Source organism: Microcebus murinus, chromosome 9, assembly GCF_040939455.1.
Source record: "Microcebus murinus isolate Inina chromosome 9, M.murinus_Inina_mat1.0, whole genome shotgun sequence".
Classification (NCBI taxonomy): Eukaryota; Metazoa; Chordata; class Mammalia; order Primates; family Cheirogaleidae; genus Microcebus; species Microcebus murinus.
In genome coordinates, this window is record NC_134112.1 from 102,234,959 (window position 1) to 102,254,757 (window position 19,799).

The following is a 19,799-nucleotide window of genomic DNA, read 5'->3' on the forward strand; positions in this document are numbered from 1 at the left end:
TTCAGCCCAGGTGGGTCCTGCTCCGGCCCGTCAGCCGTGCGCGGGCGTTCCCGCAAGCACACCTGTCACTCAGACTGCTGTGATGGGCCAGGTCTCAGAGAAAACAGCTGGTTCAAGGGCTAAGTGAATACCCCCAACGTCGATCTATTTCAGTAATATTCCCTAAAGCATTTCAGGAAAATGACATTTTGAACTACAAATGGTCCCCATGTTATGATGGTTCAACTTAAGATTTTTCAACTTTACCATGGTGCAAAGGAGATATGCTTTTAGTAGAAACCTTATTCTGAATTTCAATGTTTCCCCAGGCTAAGCGACATGCAGCCCGGTGCTCTTGCAGCGAGCCGCAGCCCGTCAGCACCCAATTGTGAGGTGAACAACCTGTACCCTACAGCGGATGGTGTTGCCAGACGACTTCGCCAACTGTAGGCTGACAGGTGTCTGAATGCGTTTAAAGCAGGCTGGGCCAACCTATGATGCTCCACAGGTTAGGTGTATTCAATGCATTTTTGACTTATATTTTGACTTATATTTGACTTATATCTTGACTTATATTTTCAACTTAATGATAGGTTTATCAGGAGGTGACCCCATTGTAAGTCAAGGTGCATCTGCAATGATTTATGCTATTGTCTATTAGAAGGCAGAAAAGTTATTTTTCTTGTTCCATTGTGATTAGGGTACATGTATCTTAACTATCCTACTTGAACAGTGAGATTCGTGGGCAGACACCGCCTGATTCCGCCTTCTGTGAGGCTCTGCTCATCACTCATGTTAGAATACGAGTAAATAATTAAATAGCAATGATTTTTTTCTTCATCATTCATACTCATAATAATTACGGGAGATTCATCACAAATTTAGTAATTCCAGGGACTTTCAAGATGATTGATCAGAACTAGGAAGAAGGAATTGGTGAAGTTGGTCAAAACATACTTGTCCGTCCTAGGAAATTGCACCACACTCGTTCTCCTGTGCCGCGAGAACGGAGACCCTAACCCTAACCTCACCCCAAAACATGGCCACGCTCTTTGCCGCTGGCTCTTCCTCTCTCCATCCTCCCCTCATCCCCACCCTGCAGGCCCACTCCAAGGGCCACTGGTAGGCCCCACGGACTGCTGGGCAAGCCACTGGCCAATCTCATTCCCTCAGGGGGTAATGCGAGCAGGAAACATAAGTGGATGTGGGGACAACTGGGATGAAATGACCGTATCTGAGCCATAACTGGTGAAGAAGCTCGGATATAGTTAGCTTGACAGACGCAGATTTTAGGAGTGGTCCTCCCACCACATTCGCAGGGACAGGGTTTGATCAGAAAGCGCGTAAGGAGGCAGGAGAGTCTTCAGCAGAGACAGCAGAAGGGATGAGACTGGAGACAAGAACAAGAGGGTGTGCCGGGGACAGAGAGTGATTGCTCTTCTGGCTCAATGTTCCTGTCATTGAGACGTCAGCCAAACAGCGCTGTTTAGAGAGGCCTTCCATGAGCAGAAAATGTAAGTCGTTCCTGGTCACGGCCTGGGACATTTGTCATTACGTTTGTCACTACCTAGAGTGTGGGCTGCATGAGAACTTGCATAGTCTCATCTGACACACAGTAGGCGCTTGCTATGTGCTCGGGAGGGAGGGACTGCGGCACACTTGCCACACTGTATGTGATCCTAGCCATCTCGCTTCTGAGTGGCATTTTAATGCACAGTTGATATAATTCAAGACACTGACATTCTCTTTTAGCTTATTTTTCCAATTAATAATCTGAATTGATACTTCGCTGAGTTGAATTTATTTCTGAATTTTCAGACTATAAACACATCCTGAAATTTCACACTTCCGTAACTTGCTGTTGCAGCTTCCTCCCTGGGATGCCGTCCGCTCTTCCCACCTCTCAACACCACACATACTCAAACCTCGAACCCCGGTCACCTCTCCAGCCCTGCACAGCCTTCCCGACCACCCTGGCCAAAGGCGATCCCCCCTCTGTTCTCATTACCGGCCTCTCTGCACGCCTGCTTGGAGGCCTTACGTCAGTGCCGAACTCTCACCCACGCGTGACGCCCCCGCCGCGCCGGGGCTCCCAGGGCACAGAGCCCGGCCTTGTCTGGGGCTCCCTGGTGCTCCCAACAGCACCTGGCACCAAACTTTGCACAAAATAGGTGCTCAATAATTCGTGTTCACATGTTCATTTACCTGAGGAGCTAGTTTCTCTCAGGGTCACAGTTTGCCATGTTTCATTACAATACTAATCTTAAAAGCCAAAACTTTGATAAATAAAACTAAAATGACCAGAATCATGAGTTAACATAACACTTTTGGTTTGCATCACCTTCATCAGAAAGAGATATTACATTTCTTTGAGGACAGAAACGTCAAAGTCATACCCTCCCAGCTGGACATCTCGAAGCAGCCTCTGCCTCAGTTTCCACACCCTTAGTCCTGAGGGAACCGAACTGACCTGGAAATCCCACCAAGTCACCCATCAGCTGTGGGCTCTCAGAGTGTGCGAACTTCTTCATCTTGCTGTCCCAATTCCTGGCACACAGATATTAGCTAATTCAACATCAGTCATTACTGAAGGATTCAATTATTTTTATTACATCATACCAAAGCTTTCACTAAAACCTCAGGTCATTAAATAATAATAGCTACCATTTTTTTTTAGCATCTCTGTGTTAGGACACATTTTACCTAATTTAATCCTTACAAGAACCCTTTGAAGCAGAGATTAGAACAATGAATAAAAGAGATTAAGTAATTTGCCCAAGTTCAAAAAGCTGGTAAGTGATGGAACTGGTTTTCAAATCCAGATCTTTCTGATTTCAGATAAAAGTTTAAAAAGTTTAAAAAGAATGATCTTCAATGGTTAACTCTCAATTAGTCAGAACATTCATTTAAACACAACACCCCAGTCCCCAAACATGTGACCTCAAGTAAACCACCAGGCCGAACTGAGAAGGGACACTGTTAAACACCAAATGCGATTCACACGACGACTTGCTGCCCCACCTGAGAACAGTGGTTGACCTGCTCACCGGTTCCTCGTGATAAGGAAGCACATATTTTCCATCTTGCCCCGATGGGTAAGATGATAGCACAGAGGCAAGGTGTTTTAGACCTGGGGTATCCACACTTGGATGGCAAACACAATGACCTAAAAATTTCTTTTCAAAAATGATCCTTCTTGAGCCTATGTGGCTTTACAGAAGTTGGAAACCATAATCACAAAGAGAACTCTGACACTCACCTTGAACCTCTAGCACAGGTGAGTTTGTTCGGGTTAGATCCTATCACTTTTAACACCTGAAACCCAGACTGTCATTAGAGCCACACTGGGCGATGCCGGCCTGGCACGTTTTCAAGTTCTGTCACTGCTCTGCCTCACACGCCAAGTGCCCCTGTGGTTCCTTCTATTCCGTATTAAAACCCACCCTGAGTCCCCCTGCCAAAGATGTTAACTAATTAACTGGACAACCCTGCTGCCGCTTCCGCTGAATTAAACCAACACGTACTGAGTGCTGGGACGTGCAGGCTCAGAGCTTCAGGCCCGGCCCCACGCAGGAGGGACTGCCCTTCATGGGGAAAATCAGCAGCACTTTGCTCCCAGTGGGCTCAATGGTCACCCCCTCAGGGTGGGACCCTGCCTCTCCTGCTGTGAGGTCATGTGTCCGGTCCCAAGGCAGCAGAGAAACGGCAGTGTGGGGCACCAGCCGCTCAGGACCCCCCCCCAGGAAGAGTTTCTCAACCTCAAGCCAAGTGCTTTGAAGAGGCTGCTTCAAGACCATTTCCCCCAAATCCGCGCCCCAAACCCTTTCTGTGCTAGAAATTCTGCAGCTTCCACTGCCCCACCCAGGGCCATTTGCAGAGACATTAAAATTTCCACACACACATAATTGGGCTATATCTTCTAGTTTAGAAAGCATTCAAGCAGAATCGACAGTGAAAGTCGGTGTCAGAATATCACAGATTGTTCAACAAAAATAAAGCTGACTTTTCATGGTAAAAGAGCCCACTCACCAAAAATGATATCCATGTACATTTTTTAATTTATATAATCAAGAACAGTAAACTTTATTTATCTTAACATATAAGTAAAAATTCTCTTTCTTATCCTTAAGTATAAAACACTTTTTGGCCACATCTTATTGGCATATTTTAAAATAATTTTAATTTAAAAGTGCCCATTGTTGATAGAGACAAAAAAAATTGTGCCAGAAAAGTCATAATTAGACTAATAGCTGTGGCATCAGAAATTGTGTAATTGAAGTGGAAACTGGGAATGAGCTCCGCTGCAGCAGAGTCCAGTCTGTTCTCTGGAATTAATACCACAGAGGCCCATAAAAGATTAATCAAGACCAGGAATCAATAACTTCTCAAGTGCTAATAAGCACTGCCTTGTTCTGTGATATGTTGAGCAGTTTATCATGTTTGGCCGTATGAAGATTTATAGAAAATCCATAGTTGAAACTGAGGGATGAGGTAATGCAGCACTTAGTAAATGAAGCCAATTAAAATTTATGCTTGATATCGTACATTCCAAGGATCTGGAAAAATCATGCTTGATCCTCCTCATTTTCTTAAGGATAAGGAAAAAAGTTAGTCCTGTCCCCCGGCCGTGTTGCTGGGGAACAACAAAGAGACGTGCAAGGCCATTCAAGCGAGCTCCCACCGCTTTGCAGCGGAGGACAGGAACCAGCCCCGGGAATTAGTGGATTTTTTTCTAGTCTCTTGTTCATCCAAGGATCAAATTTTCCTGGAATTCCTTTTGAAAGTTATATAAAATACCTTTTAGGATCATTTAGGTCTCCACTCTCAATCAAGCTGACGGGTCGCCAGGCCACGTGAGCGGAGGCGTTAATGGGTAATTAATGGTTCATAAATTGTAGGTCTTGCCCTTGGGTTACGTCACGGAGCCTTACGCTGTGGCATGTTATTAATTAAAAGCATCAAATTATATGTTTAGTAAATTAATCTTTAAAGCAATATTATAATCACAAGAATGTCTAATCAAATAGATGGGCCACGATAAACGTCCGTGAACTTGGAAACACAAAGTAGCTGTGAGTGATGGCAAACACGTGAACTCTGGAGGGAGCCAAGGATTAGAACGAGGAAAGAACACACATGAGACAAACTGAAACCACCAGTTGACCCAAGTAGTATAAAATGAAAATATATGAAAAAGACCACATTTTCTTAATAAAAAATAAAGTTCACCACCACACCAAAGTGGTAAATAATACTTTTTTAATTGATAATGTGGTTGATACTTAAGAATTCCCAGGCTGGGCGCGGTGGCTCAGGCCTGTAATCCTAGCACTCTGGGAGGCCGAGGCGGGTGGATTGCTTGAGGGCAGGAGTTCGACACCAGCCTGAGCAACAGCGAGACACCGTCTCTACTATAAATAGAAAGAAATTAATTGACCAGCTAAAAATATACAGAAAAAATTAGCCGGGCATGGTGGCACATGCCTGTAGTCCCAGTTACTCAGGAGGCTGAGGCAGCAGGATTGCTTGAGCCCAGGAGTTTGAGGTTGCTGTGAGCTAGGTTTACGCCACGGCACTCACTCTAGCCTGGGCAACAAAGTGAGACTCTGTCTGAAAAAAAAAAAAAAAAAAAAAAGAATTCCCAGACAAAATTCTGATAGTTTTAATGCTTTCTGGTCCCATTACATTGGGAAATTAAAAAAAAAAAAAAAACACACAATCAGGAAAGCCTGGTAATTAACAAGATAAATAAACTTGATCTAGCGATGGAGACTGCCGTGAGTGATGCCACACGCACACTATGAGGACACTGGCGTGCATGGTCTTCCTTGAACCACTGTTGAAATTTATTTAAAATGCTGTTTTGAATTGTCCTTCTGACGTTTATTTGATTTGATAGTTTCGAAGGTATCAAACCTCTTTCCATGCAGGGTTTGTTTTCATGTGGGATTGGCCTGAAATCCCACAGCGGCAAGTGAAGCAGATACAGTGGCTTAAGAGCAAAGGGTGTGTTTCCACCCATCAACAGCTACCAAAGGACGAGGCTGATGCCACTTCTGTCAGTTAGTTTGTTTACCTGTGCACTCCAGTAACAGAAAACTCCTGCCGCATCGGCTTAAATAACAAGCAAATGTGTTGCATCACCTAAGAGCAACCCCAGAGTCATCTGGGCCTCAAAGGCTAATCCAGCAGCAGCAACAGCACAAACCCACACGTGTCCTTACCTCTGGCGTCCAGGGTCTGTCCTTACCTTCACTCCACAGCTGCTCTCCTGTGGCTCCAAGAAGGGTCCCAACTGTGACCTTGGCTCCATGCCTCTTCATGTCATGGAAGCAGGAGAAGTTTTCCATGCCTCTCTCTAGAAGGTGAGGAAGACCTTGCCTTAAAACCCCAGCAAACTTCTCCTAAGTTTCACTAGGCACAGTTAGGCCACATTCTCATTCTGAAGCCAATCAGTGGGAAGGCTTCTAGAACTATTCCCAGGCCCGATCCACACCCAGATGTGCGTGCTCAGTGGGGTACGGCACTCGAGGGCTCGCGGTTGTGAGCAACAGTACAATGAGCAAAGACAGACAAGGCCCAAAGCACAGAGGTGTGGTCACCAGCCAGCGCTCACTTTGCAGGAGAGCGGGTAGCAGCACTGAGTCCCACCTGGCGATGTTTCATCAGTGAGACAATTTGTAATTCTTTACCAGAATGATGCCTGTGGATGTGAGGACTTATTTGCATACACTTAGTTGCCCACTCACCTAGCAAGACCTGGCTCAACCGTTTAACTCCATCAGAAACTATAACTGATTATTAAGGTACAGTTCAAGGTCACAGCCTCATCATCATAGGATAATTATCTTTGTTGTGTAAATCACATCATTTTGATGAAATGTAAAAGTTAATGTCAAACAAACATGTAATTACATGACAAGTTCAATGTAATTATTATTAAGTAATCTATCAGATATAATCACTACTCAATGCGGTTATTATGATCAGCCTTGCTATTGCCAAAAATTTCACAACTTCTTACTTCTTGTAAAATAAACACTTCTAAAAATAACATAGAACATTAAAAAAAAAAAAAACAAGATTTTTATGTTTGCTGTTTGCTTGCTTTTGCTTTTGTCTTTACCAAATGGAATCCAACTCTACTGTCTTTTCACTAGGGTTCTACTCCAAGCACTTCGGAACACCAAATAAATAAGTAAATGATAATACAACGTAAGAAAAAAAACAATGAAAAGAACATGAAGCAAAACCAGAAATAAACAAAATCTTCCCAGATCTCACATGCTCTCAGATGTTCTCAGGAAGCCCAGCATCCAGAAGGCTCCGTGATAAGCGTGCAGGGCGAGGCGTCCAGCGAAAGCCGTGCCGCTCACACTTGCAGAGAACACCTTCCTCCCACCTCAGCAGGAACAGACTGTCACAAGATCGCTGCCCTCCTCTTTTTATCAAAGTCACTTACAACGGAAAGCTCAACGATCAGTATTGCTACGTTACAAGAGGCAAACATATGTCCTTTTCATCATGGATTTATTCTTCCACAAAGTAAGAATAAAACAGTTTCACACACACACAAAAAAAATAACATATGACCAATTTGCGGGCATTCATGCCCATTTGGACAAGTAAAAAAGAGTTAAAATCGATAAATCTGTTCAGACTGCCTGCCTGTAGATGCTCCATTATGTTGTAAATACTTTTTTCTATTCCTCTCACTTTTTGTAAGTTACTTTCTATTCTTATTTCTCTAACTCTACGAATATTATACATACTAGTTTTCACAGACTTTGCATCTAGAAGTTTTCTATCTTTGCCACACATCTGAAAGCCTTTATTTATGGTCTCTTCCCTGACTCCAAAGGCATTACTGTCCTCCAAAGAGTTAGATTCGAACTGTAAGTCCACCAAGACCGAGAAACGGACACACAGGAGTCTGTCTGGGGTGAGGGCAGGAGGTGGGGGGCGAGGTCAGACGACGGGAGCCATGGGGTGATGTGAGGCGCCAAGAGAGAGGCAGCGCCCACCACCCTCAGCCCCGCCACCCTCAGGCCCAGCGCTCAAGCCCAGCGCCTGCCAGCCCTGGGGGCCCTGCCTCAGGCCCTCTGCCTTCCTCTGTCCCCAAGAGTGAGCCTTTGACTCCACTTTCCCACTTCTCTCTGCAGAGGGCAAGCTCTGCCCCAGGACACTGTCCACCCACGGAGGGGAGGAGACCAGGTGGCCCAGACACCTGAGGCTGTCGTTGGTCACCTAATACCGAGCGCCCAGATCTGCGTGGATGTGACCATGCCTACTTGCCTGCCATGTTCCTTCTCCTTGTTGCCCCGTCTTTCCCTGCACGCAAGGCCTGTCGTCTGCGGGTCGTCTGAGGGTCGTCTGAGGTTCGGTGGCGATAAAGGGCCATTCCCTCGTTCCTGCTCTGCCACTGGCGTCCTCCCCATGGCGCCCTGTGCTGCAGGACGCTGGCCTCCTCCTCCAAGTGTGTCCTCGGGCCCGCCTCCCCACACCACCCACCACCTCCACTCCCTTGGAGGTTCTCGGTTACCTTTTCCTTTCTGAATCCAATCTCCACGTCTCAGTCTTCACTCTGACATCCACCCACCCTTCCCAGACCTCCCCACCTGTTTGCGCAACCCTGCATCTTCCTACTCCGCCTCCTGGCAGTCCCTCCCGACCCCAGCTCAGCTCAGCTGTGTCCAAACCACCATCCCCCATCACCCCACACCCCAGGTCCCCAGTGGCTGCTCACCCCTCGGAAGCATGTTGGGCTCCTCCCATCCAGCCAGTTGGTGGGGGCAGGGGGGCTTTCCTGTCCTCTCGGGCCCTCACCTGCAAAGAATGCCGCATCCAATGCCGCATCCAACCCACCTCGCAGAAGTGTTCACCTTTGTTATACCTTGCAGAATTGGCATTAAAAAGCAAAGTTAAGTGACAATGCTTATAAAGTGTTTATAGAAGTATACGATGCTGAGAATTGCCAAGTTTAAAGGTTAAGAGCTAGAAAGGATCTTGCAGACTGGCCACAAGTTGGAGGCCAAAGCAAATCTCTCACCAATGCTGGTGGGGCAAACCAGCATGTGTGTGAAACAGCAAAGACCAGAAGTTCCATTTCCAGCATTTCCTATTAGCAAACACAGTCATTGTTGTAAAAAACCTAAAAGGTTAATGACCAAGACGTACACAGACGTGAAGTTAACATTTATGTACTGATCCACAAACTTGAAAATCAGAAATATAAGTAAGTAAAGCTCTTGATTTTCTCTTGATTTTTCAAAACCTCCAGATCCGTATTATTTCAATCTAGAGCATTTGCAGTAAAACACAAACCCCAACAAGAACAGGAGCAAACTGCAGCGTCACGACCATGCTCGATGATGCCAAGGGCACGCCCAGCGCTCTGCTTCTCAGGGATGACTTACTGTGAGGATATCTTTCTGGAAGGTGAAGTGGAATTGAACCACACAACCCCTAATAACACTGGCAGAAACCACACTGCGCTGGCAGCACATTTCTGATAGCATACAAGATGAAAAGCAAATGTTCTGGCAACACCTCGGGGTACCTGGGGTGGGCACAGAAACTGACGCCCGCTGGTGAGGAGAGAGGTTCGTTCCTGAAGAGCATCGCTGCGTCGCGTGCTGACCAGGTGGGCCGGGCTGAAGGAGATGTGGAAATCGTGCCCCACGCAAGCAGACGCCTCCGCAGACAGGGCCATCCTGGGTCGCTGTGGGCGACTGTGTGTATCGAGAATATTACAAATAGCGCCTTCCTTCTCTGTGTTTATCCCGACTGGAATTAAAAGTGATTTGTACAGTTTTCCAAGTGATGTCCATCTCCTCCTCTGTAACCTCGGTCCCACGGAGGTGAGGACCCCTTCTTTCTCATTTAGCAGTCTGCTGCCCAGGGCCCAGCACACAGATCTTTGTGAACTAAACTCACGAGCATGCCAAGTTTGATGGGCGGCTGGGAGGACATCAAAGACGCCAAACAGACGCCTCTCCCTGTCTGACAGGCAGCAGCTCACACACCCAGGTGTCTGGGAGGACATCACAGACAAGAGAAGACTTACAGAATAGATTAAGCACAAGACAAACGACGAATGATTTGGATAACAATTTCAATAGATATCCCATACACGTCACTACAATATACACCTTTGTGCATAAAGCCTATTGTGTAGAATCATGTTCTTAAATGATACTCCCAGAATTGGAATGATTTGGTAGTATTTTATAGAAAAATAACATGAACATCCTTTTTTACAAAAAATTAATTTTTAAAATGGTAACATTTGGGATAGCTACACAAACTTCCTAAAGTATTATAAAATATTTTTAAATTATTTAAACATATGAAAAGCCGACAATAATGAGGAACTTATTATAAAACAAATCCCTGACCACTTAGTACCTGCTTTTACTCTGTGACGCAAAGAGCTAGAAGCTGTCCCTCCTGTCTTTACATCAAGAAAAATGCTGAACAAACTGAAAATCAAGGACCTTTCTCGGTCCGTGGAAGAACTGAGGTCACAGGGCAAGCTGCTGCCCTAGAAACTGGAGGGAGAAAGGAACACGGAGAAAGGAAATCAGGGCACCTGCAGGAGGAAAACCCAGATGGTGATTTTGATGAACCTCAGGAGGCTGCGTGTGGACTAGCCTGAGAGTGAGAAATTCCTGTTGCCACAATCTCGGGGGCTACACGTTCATGGCTTTAGCTCCAAGAACCCTACCAGGTTCTCAAGTAAAGAGTCCCAAAAAATCCCCCTTATGTCTTGCGCAGGGAGAAGGGAAAAATAACAACATGGAAAGACACTCAGAGCATCTTCATCTCGGAGGCCTACCCTGCAGGGAAAAGACTCAGCAGGGCCCCCAGCTCCACCGGCAGGGGGGACAGGAGGACAGCTGCCAGACCCAGCCCCTCTGACTTCCTTCCTCACCTAGGGACAACGATGAAGGCAGGGGCGCTGATCTACCTAAAGAAAGGGAGAATATCAAAGAAGGGAGAAATGAAGGCAAAATCGAATTTTTTTTCTTATCCTTTTACTATCTTTAATCTGTTCTTCTCCTTAACTGTTTTTTCAAAATAACCTTAGTAACAGTGTATCGGGTGGTAAGTGAAATGAATGACAGCCCAGTTATGAAGGACAGCAGGAGAGACGGGGCATACTCTGTCACAGGCACCTGCACTACTCATGAGTGGTTCAGTGCTATTTGAAAGTGAACTTAGCTTAGTTGCAAATGTATATTGTAGTCTGTAGGGTAGTCACTAAGAAAAAAAATAAAATAAATATAATTAATATGCTAAGAGAAGAGAGAAAATGCAATCATATAAAATGCTCAGTTAAAGTCAGAGAAGTCAGAAAAAGATGGGGAGGAAAAAAAGAACAAGTGCAACAAATATTCACAGAAAACAGTTACGAACTTGGTAGATATTAATCTGGCTGTATCAATAATCACTTTAAATGTGAATGGTCTAAAAACACCAATTAAAGGACAGAGATTATCAGAGTGGATAAAAAAACAAGACTCAAGTAAATGCTATCTACAAATACCTAGCAAGCCCTCTGCTTTCCTGCCTGACCACAGTACTCCTGCCAAACATCAAGCTTTGCAAAGATGAAACCTAATTTGTTTCAGCATATCTCAACATAGGGGTAGCTTTTATTTGTATTTCATTTGTATTACCGTAAAAATAACAATAATAATAATGGCCACCATCAATTAAGCATCTACTATGTTGGGCATTGTGATCTCAGTACGTAGGAGGTCCTTAATGATAATTTGATTAGTGGATGGATAATTTAATAAGCCAATTAACTAATGAAAACTCCAAGCATGCTGAATTTTGTCTGCATCTAAACCTATGCCCAGCTTTCTTAGTGAGTGCCTGCCATCCGCCAGGTCTGAGTAGTATAAGCTGCGGAGGGAAAGGAGAGAGCATAGATTTTAACCTAACATTAAGTTCACCATGAAGAAATCATCTCTAGAATCTCAAGGCATCTTTTGCTGCCTTGACTTTCACCAATGCTTCTAAGAACTGGTCCCTCTGTTTTCCTACCCTTGTCCACAGTGATAAAGACATGAAAATGATAAAAGGTTTAAAAGGTTGGAACCCCCCTCAAACACTCTAAGCCTTGAGAGATACGTGGCTGTGATCTGAGTCACGTATAGTTACAACTTCTGTTTCTCAGGTTCCAGATTAACTCGATTTCTTATTTTCCTTGTTCTGTACAATGAGGAGGGAGAATTAAAGCCAGGGACAAAAACCCCCTGCCTTAATAATTAATGACCCTCGTTATAGGTTGACTGCCCCTTTGGTGTCCTGCTTTGCTTAGACCAGATGACAGAAAACCCATGGCTACTGCGCCCTCTGAAAAACATGTTAAATGAACCCTTCCCAGAAAGAAATGCCGTCTGTAACCAGCCAAACTGCTGTAACTGCACCGCCCTTGTATGGGAAATGCTGCGATCCTGCTAAACTCCTCTGTCTCTGCCTCTCTGAGTGAAACCTCAACCTCTCTAATTCCGAACGCGGGCTCCATTCTCTGGAGTTGGGGGGGGGGCCTCTTCAAACTCTGCACTTGAATAAACTCTCTTTAAATGAGATTCTGACCCTGTTGATTATTTTAGGCTGACAGAGACCAGAACACGAATAGAAGTTCACAGCCCATGGCTTCACAGGTCAGAATATCACTCTCTAACAGGGAACCGTATGCCCAGGGAGTCAAAGTCCTCAAAGTAATGATCCTATCGCCAGGGATCGATCTTCCCTTCCCAAAGTCACGACATACACAGCCTGGGCCATTGACACCCAGTCTGGAGATGGACCTGAATATCTGGAACCAGACCCACCGGGAAGCCCATCACACCATGGTCACCAGGCAAAGGCAGCCACCACAGGGACACTGGCCTGAGTGTCAAGAAATCCAGGTCGCAGGTTGGAGCTACCACTGATTAGCTGGTAATCAGTGTGCAAGTCACTGCACACCTCTGGCCTCTCATCTATAAAGTAAGCAGAGATACTCTAAATAATCTGTCGCATCCTCTCCAAATTCACAATTCTATAATTCTAAATGGATGAAAACAATATATTAAGTCTACATAAAACTATTGTACAGTCTAAACCATGTGTGAGCATGTACACAGAGACATATAAGTACATACGACATATGATACAATGAAATATAATAAGTTCCTGTCACCTCCATTAACATCGTTTTATACCTCGAAAGACAAATGATAAGTATTTTTTATCAAAAGTAAACACAACCTACATAAAAACAGCCTCATTCCACACTGTGTTTGTTACATCTCCTCACTCCTAAACTAAATTTTAATTAACACCATTGTTTCCTGATAACAAGCTAACGTTCAAACCTCTTCACTCATTTATCCTGAATTCCCAACTCTTGATTTTCTGTTTTAAAACCAAGAATCCTCCCACATCACAATAATACTAAAGTAATAAGTGCCATTTGTTGTCCATTGAGTGCATGCTAAGGCAGTATGCACAATGATAAACACGATTTCATTTCACCCTTGTTATAAATCTACAAAGTAGGTATTACCCATATTTAATCCATAAAGAAACCGAGTCTCAGAATGGTTAGGTAACGACCCATGTCATAAGGCTAGAAAATGTTATAACCAAAATTTAAATTCAAATCATTCTGAGTACATATCCATATTCTTGCCACTTTATCAGCTTTCAAACATCTTTGATAGCAGAACCTTTTGGAAGAAAAAAAATGCACACAAAACCTCAATATACATGGAAGCATGTAATGTATAAATATATTTATATCCTATTATAATGTAAAGGAAACCAATGCAAATACTAATGAATTCTGACGAACACCTGGAATCAGGACTGACTAGTTACCTCTGCAGCGTCAGCCTCTGCATCCAAGTCTCTTTGGCATTTTGTTTCGGTTGCACCTCACCCAACATAGTTGAAAACAACAGTGGGTTTTTAACATTCCATCTTGCTGTCTCGGCCTACTCTTCAAGCAAATTGATCAAGATGTTTGAAAGAAAATTAGTAGTAAACCATAAAAATAAGAAAAGAAGTCCCAGACTCAACAGTATATAGTTACTTAAAAAACAAGATGATACAGGATGCACATCCGCTTGTTACTATGCAAGTGACTGATCGGCCACCCCAACGCAGTTGCCAAGTAAACATTCCTGAGCCAGCCTTGGTTAGCCCCTTGAGCCAGTTACTGTCACGACTCTACATAAACAGATACATATATACACATAGTTACATGTGCATGCTCTGGCAGCGCCCTCTTTTATAGAACTTGATGTGAGTGGGAATCACAAGCCTAAATTCCAAAAAACCTATTGAGCTAAAATTTTTTAATTAATGATGGAGTTACAGTTGTAAGAAGTTCAAATATGTGCCCCAAAATGGCAGGATCATCTTTATTTTACAATCTTCCCAAAAGAAATTAATATGGAATCACAAATCAATGTCTTAATAGTTTGGTATTTTCCAATGTGTTAAAATATAGAATATACTGCAACTTGAGAATGTTATTTTTACCAGTACTTTTATAAATAGTTTAAATTCTATATGAATATATACATTCATACATTCTGTACTGACGCACACTGCCTTGGTACTGCAGTGGTTAGTCCTGCCTTAGTCTCCTCTGCAGAGGAGAATTATCTAATACAAAACGCCCAGAAGGACGATCAGAACGAAACAAGTTCTTCAAATGAAGCCAATAACCTTGCTTTAGTGGCTGCCCTCCTTACGAGGAAGATATCACAGCAATATTGCACTGAATAGTTTTTAAGTGCCCCCATTTGGGATGCAGCACTAAATTGATGTTTTGCGGGCTAGCAACATCTTGCCAAGTGTCAAGGTAAAACAGCAGACTGATTGGTTTCAAGAACTTTCTTAAATAATGTATTATTTTGGTGCTGAGTAGTTTATTAACAAAACTATTAATGCTTGAAATGTTTTGTCAAGTTTTGCAAAAACGGCATAAATGTTTAAGATGCCATCCACACAGGCTAACTGCCAGGAAAAAGCAAACCCATTACCTAGGACTTTATGGAATATTTATAAGATCCAATTTAGAACAGATCCAGGCAGTCAGCCAAAGTGCAAGATAGATGCTCTGCTTTTATAATTTAAGTTTTTAATGAAATTCAACAAAACAAAAAGGAAGAGAAATCAAATAATTTCGGGTGCCCCAATAATACTTTTCTTGAGATTGTTCAATATACCCACAGATATATTTTATGCAGTTATCCATTTCTCCCCAGGGAATTCCTGAGATGTCTTCAAAATTTAGTTATGCTTCAAAAAAATTTGGTCCTTAATGGCTTTTCAGGTTAATCAACTTACTAAAGAAAGCAGGGGGACTGCATGAAAGAGCGACAGACTAAAACAGGGTCCCTTGAAGTGGGGGTTGGAACCGCTGGGCAGTGCAGTGGACAAAGCCCATAATCACGGAACCCCAACAGCCCCACGGAGAGGAAACCTGCAGCGGCCTAGTGTTCCAGCCTTCCCTCCCCAGGTGGGGAGGGGGCCCCCGGCAGCAGCTTATGCTTCGAAGAGCAGAAAAGAAGGTTAATGCCAAGAATTTTGCCACAGTCTAACGTTTCATTGGGAAAATGCATAATTGAATTAATTGTATAAACTAATTTTTTTAATGTGCAGATTCACTCATTCCAGGCCAGTTAAAGGGGTGTCATTTACTTAATAAAACAAAAATTGTGCTCGAACATTGCCCTGGTGAGATGCAATATGGCAGCCTGTTTCCAAGAATCTGGGGGCCTGGACTGATGCACACAGGGCCTCTCCCACTATAGAAAAGCTAGTTTAAAATAAACATTTAAGAAAATACACAGCTATACTCAACAGAAAGAACAGAAAGCCCCAGAGGCCAAGAGTGAAAGGAGAAGCAGCTGACACTGGGTGCACCGCCCACACCCGAAGCAGGGAGCGGCCAGAGCCTGCGGGTCAGGGTTGGGGTTAGGATGCAACTGCACGGCCTGTGTCCACAGGTGGGCTGGGCGAAGAGGCTCACTGTCTCTCCCCGGCTTGGGGAGGTAGAACCTCACCCATAAGGTCCAGAACTCCGAGTCCACAGTACAAGAAGGGTACAGGGTCTGTGCATTGCCTGAGGAGAGCAGGAACTTCAAAGCAAAGAAATTACCTTGAAATTCAGACTGGGGCCACTGAAGCCTGCACATGCCGAATGAAGCAAAAATGAGAGCACTCGAGTGGAGAATTCCAAACCAGGACAGATAGAAACACGACACACGTACACACACCACAATACATACCTTATTTTTCCCATTTTGGAATTGAGGAAACTGAGTCACAGAGGAATTCTGTAAGTTACCCACTGTCAAAGAGCTAGTTAGTGACAGAGCTGGCATTTGAGCCCAGGCAGTTGGCTACAGGGTCCAGTTTTTAAAATACGATGCTTAAATCCAACATTTCTTCCCTACATTGCTGCCCCCACACAGCTGAATGAGATACGGCCCTGCCAATTGATGTCACTTTGCAGGGAGATCACAGATTTAGAACCAAGTGATAATGAAGGCAATATATACCAAAAGTTTGGAGAAGTAGCTCTCATGGTGCCAAAGGAGAAATATTTAGCTTTATATGCATGCATGAGAAAAAAATTAAAAACAAATCAGCTAAGAGTCCAATGCAAGCTTGCAGGTCCTAAGACAGGAAGGGGAAGGTGACCTGGATGGCATGTCTGTGTGCCCCCCAAACTCACGTGTTGAACCCACCTCCAGTGTGGATGTATTTGGAGATAGGGCCTCTACGAAAGCCGTTACATGAGGCCATAAGGGCGGGGCCCTGATCCCACCGGATTAGTGGCCTTTCAGGAAGAGACACCAGACAGGATGTGCTCCTCCCCTCCCGCCACAAGCACTGAGGAGAGCCGTGTGCGGGCACGGACGGCCACGTCTGCAACCCAGGGGAGAGGCTCCCTGGCACCCGCTGTGCCGGCACCTCCATGGGCCTCCAGACCCCAGAACCACGACAAAATGAATTCCTGAGATTTAAGCCAGTCTGCAGCATTTTCTTATGGAAGCCCACACTAATACAGACAGAAATAAGGATAAGAGCAGGATGATAAGGAAAATAAGAGATGGGACAATGTGTTTTACAACACAGGGGCTCCATACACATCTTTTGATAAAAATGATAATTTTAACCTGTGATAACTTTGGGTGTTTCCAAAATGGGTCATTCTCCAACTATTTCCTTCTTCAAAATTTCCTTTGCTAATCTCGGTCCTTTTTATTTTCATATAAATTTTAAAAGCAGTCTATTAACTTCCATAAAATATTGCTGGGATTTTGATTGGAAATGCATTGAATCTACAGTTGTCTTTAAAAGTAATGACATTTTTACAGTGATGTGTCTTCCAGTTCATGGGTACAGCAAGTCTGTCCATATATCAAGCTCTTGTTTCATTATTTCCAAAATGTTTTGTAATTTTCAGTTCAGAGATCTCCTCATCTCTCACTACATTTATATCTGGCTATTTCATGTCTGCGATGCTAGTGGTAATTTATTAAATTTTATTTTTAATTGTTTAGTGACTGAATACAGAAATGAAATTATTATTAACCTCATATCCTGCAACCTTTACCTATTAATGCTGATAGCTTATCTGTGATGCTTTTGGATTTTTCTATGTAAACTACTCAGCCTAATACCGGAATACATTAAATCCAATATCTGAACTATTTTCTCTTTGCTGTCTGATCTCCTCAGTTGCATTCCTGACGCTATTTTTTGAAGGCGCATATGGGGATTGTGCTTCCAGTAGACCTCACTTGGGTTACAGGATGCCAGAGTCTCTGCGTCCTCACTTTCAGCCCGGGCTGAGCTCAGTGCCTCCCACTGGGCTCAGACAGCACCGTGTGCCCCCTCGCTCTTTCTGAAGTGGTCTGTATGTGAGACAAGGCCCACCCTCTTCAATTTTATATCCCTAATGCCCACGAGAAGATAAGCAGCTCTCAATAAACATCTATAGAACTGAAGAACTAAACTAAGTTATTAGAGTCCTATAATAACGGCCAGGGGTTCACAATGTGCTCATAATCAGTCCTCATGAAAATCTATGGGGTAGGAAGAGCAGATATGATTCATACCCAGGTTACAGGGAACTATAGGTCACAACGGTAACTAAGCAGGAACTGTCCACAGTTACGAACCTGGCGGCAGATCTGGAGCCAGGAACTCTCACTCTTCCCCTTGCGATGTGAGACTGGGTCATTTTTCGCATACTACTCACATGGAAATAATATGCTTTGGTTGAGGTCATTATTGATTCATGTGTGTTTTCTGGCATCCAAGGCTTCAGGAATCCAAGGGCCTTGCATTGTGTTTTTGTAGCAGGCAAGAGAGTCTCCTGCCTTATCGAAAACTGATCGTGACTACGTGGCTCAAATCTATAGATCATCACATTCAAGATGGGCCGTTCGGGACTGAATGAAGTTCCTCTCCCCCAAAATTCATATGTTGAAGTTCTGGCCCCTAAATGTGGCTGTATTTGGAGACGGGTCTTCAAAGAGGTGAGCAAGGTAAAATGAGGTCACTGGGGTGGGCCCCGATCCAAGCTGACTGGTGTCCTCACAAGAGGAGACTGGGACACAGGCACGCACACAGGGACGAATGTGAGGAAGCAGGGAAGGCTGCATCTACAAGCCAAGGGGTGAGGCCTCAGGAGGTGCCAGCCCCGCGGACACCCTGATCTTGGACTTCCAGCCTCAGCGCTGTGAGAAAATGAGTTTCTATGATTTAAGCCCCACTTGTGCTGTCTGTCACAGCAGCCCAAGTGGACTGAGACACAGACACTGAGCAAAGCACGTGTGCACCTCCAGGCTCATCTCGCCTCCTCTTGGGCCCCCCACTCACCTCCAGGCACTCAGGGAAACTCCGCAGGACAGCGCTGCCCTCTCGCACCTGCCCTCCAGCGCCCTGCGCCAGCCAACTTCCCCACCCTTGGCCCCAAAATGAGTCGCAGGTGGCCAGTTTGAAGTTGTTAGTCTGGGCCATGAGGGTTAAGAAGTGAGGACATGGGGATTCATAACTGGCCAAGTGTGGTTTGCCATTAAAAATCCAGGAGTTAGGCCAGGACCAGGGCGACAGCAAAAAGGCACAGCCCTCAAGCAAGCTTCTGACCCCTCCGATCGTGCAAGGAGGGAATGGGCTGTCCCTAACGAGCCCCGCAAAGCCCTGGGCTGCAGGCTATGGTTGCACTCTCACAACCAGCCTCAGGATGCGGTTTTGGCATGCCAGCGTTAGCATGGAACCCGAGGTTACAAACTCCCTGAATCCACAAAAGAACAAGACACAGTCCCTGTTTTCCAGGCCCTCACTCTAGCTAGGGGACTACATGTGTGAACTGAGCACATACATCAGATGCCCGGGCGCCCAGGCCTGCAAACCCTCTGCATCCACTCCCAGCGCCCAGGCCTCTGACTGGCGCACGGCCTGAAAATGCCTCAGAGGAGCCGAGACCACAAGGCCATCCTGCAGACTTCGTGGCTGCGACCTGGAGGCTCGGGCGCCACTGCAACCCTGTCTTACCTGCTCAGTTCCTCTGCAGCTCAAAGACCTCTGTGACTCTCCGCCAGAATTTTTCACAGAGGGATGGCACCTCCTTTGGAGGACTCCTAAAAGAAATGTCAACACCACATCTGAAAACTGTGCCCAGGACACCTCCTTATCAGCACATTTAACTTTCACTGGGAACCCCCAGCCTTGAACAACAAATACGACTCTAACGTCACTTAATTACTAGAAGTAACTATTCCTTAAGAAACAAA

General features: G+C 44.7%; 1 long non-coding RNA gene across 1 annotated transcript in view; it reads right to left on the reverse strand.

The window, feature by feature from the left end:
* Positions 1-19,799, reverse strand: part of LOC105883229 (uncharacterized) — a 55,891-nt gene that overhangs the window by 11,354 nt on the left and 24,738 nt on the right. Inside the window, exon 2 of the long non-coding RNA XR_012920970.1 lies at positions 19,561-19,646. This is a non-coding gene — a long non-coding RNA (uncharacterized LOC105883229). The remainder of the gene's footprint in view (positions 1-19,560; positions 19,647-19,799) is intronic.